The sequence below is a fragment of the Chrysochloris asiatica genome, unplaced genomic scaffold, assembly GCF_000296735.1.
Source record: "Chrysochloris asiatica unplaced genomic scaffold, ChrAsi1.0 scaffold00809, whole genome shotgun sequence".
In the NCBI taxonomy this organism is placed as follows: domain Eukaryota; kingdom Metazoa; phylum Chordata; class Mammalia; order Afrosoricida; family Chrysochloridae; genus Chrysochloris; species Chrysochloris asiatica.
The window spans coordinates 78,272-80,112 of record NW_006409327.1 but is presented as its reverse complement, the minus strand read 5'-3'; the positions used below and the strand labels follow the sequence as shown (position 1 = coordinate 80,112).

At 45.2% G+C, this 1,841-nt stretch overlaps 1 non-coding gene across 1 annotated transcript; it reads left to right on the top strand.

Annotated features, from left to right (window-relative positions):
• Nucleotides 1-886: 886 nt before the first annotated feature.
• On the top strand, nucleotides 887-958 carry TRNAC-GCA. The gene has a single exon. It is a non-coding gene; the product is annotated as a tRNA-Cys (tRNA).
• The last annotated feature ends 883 nt before the right edge of the window (nucleotides 959-1,841 follow it).

Sequence of the window (1,841 nt, the reverse complement as noted above, 5' to 3'; positions counted from 1 at the left end):
GTTGTTGCTGCTAAGTGCCGTTGAGTCGGTTCCAACCTATAGTGACCCTGTATAGGGTTTCCAAGGAGCAGCTGATGAGTTTGAACCGCTGACCTTATGGTTCAAACTGACTTTGCAGTCCAGCGCATTCACCCACAGAGCCACACCAGGACTCCATTGAACTCAGAGTGAAACTCTGTAATAAAAACAATATGTGTGACAATGACCTTGTTTGGAAATAAGATCTTTGAACTCATTAGTTAAATTAACACAGAGTCATATTAGGTGGGTAGGTTCTAATTCCATCTGAGTCCATAAAAGAGGGAAGCAGACACAGACCATGTGACCATGTGATGCTACAGTTACAAGCCAAAGAACTCCAAGGAATACCTGGAACTAACAGAAAGTAGGAGAGAGATGGAGCAGACTCTGTCAGAGCTCTCAGAGGGTCCAACAGGGCTGACACTCTGATCTTGGATTCTTAGCTGCCAGAACAGTGAGACAATACCTTTCAGTTGTTTAAACTCACCCACTTTGTGGTACTTGGTCATGGTGGTCCCAGGCAACTAAGACAGGCCATTTTTGTCTTCACTGAAGGAAGGATGGCACAGAGCTAGGAGCCAGGTATGGACTATGTGGCTTGTTTTAGAGACATTGGCAAGCTCTTGGCTTAAACCAAAAAGGCAATGGGTAATGGGCTGGGGTTCGGCAGCCCGCTGTTTTCCTCCCCATCCCCACATACGCATACAGATAGCTCCAGTGACGATGAGGCCTGAAAGGCCGTAGAGCTGAAGGAAGGTGTCTTCTCATGAGTCACTCAGTCTGAAAGAGAAGCACTAATTAATAATATAGAGCTGAGTGCTACCACACAAATGAAAGGCATTAATTAAGTCATCTTGATTGGCCAGGGGGTGTAGCTCAGGGGTAGAGCATTTGACTGCAGATCAAGAGGTCCCTGGTTCAAATCCAGGCACCCCCTCATTTATGTGTAATTTTTTAATAGATAACACTACTACATACTCCCTACCTGGGCCCTTTGAGAGTCTCACAGTCCCCTTTGTTGGCGTGTATATGAATAACCCCAGAAAGTCACTGTCTCCTGACTATGTATGTGGGTAAAGTGGAGACACAGTGAATGCATGTTTCATCATCTCCACTCCACTGTAACCCATGAAGGCCGCCATCTTAGTTTCTTAGGGCTGTTTTTGTTGTTGTTAGGTGCCACTGAGTTGGTTCTAGCTCACAGCAACCCTCTGCACTGTAGTTCTTAGGGTTACTGCAACAAAATACCACAAAGTGGATGGCATTAAAAAACAGAATTGGATTGTCTCACAATTCTCTGGTCTACAAGTCTGGATTTAAGGGCTCAGTCATGCTGATTCCTTCTGATGGCTGTGAGAGAGACAGTTCCTTCTGGTAGCTCCTGGCGATCCCTGCATCTCCTGTTGTTACATCCCCTTTCCTCCTTTGTCTCTGTGAGTATCTATTCACCTCCTTTAGAAGATATCACTTGAACGACACAAATACCCACCCTCCTGCTGTTGTTAGGTACATTCAAATTAGTTCCCACTCATATCTACCATGTATACGACAGCATAAAACACTGTACAGTCCTCAGACATCCTGATGATCATTCTTACATTTCAGTGTGCAGTTACAGCCACTGTGTCATCCATCTCATTGAGGGTCTTCCTCTTGTTCACTGACCCTCTATTTACCAAGCATGGTATCCTTCACCAGGGATGGGTCCTTCCTACTCCATCTTAAAAGACCCTATTACCACACATTGTTGTTAAGTGCCGTAGAGTTGGTTCCAACCCATTGAGATCTGTTTAGGATTTCCTGGTGAGCTTGAACCACCA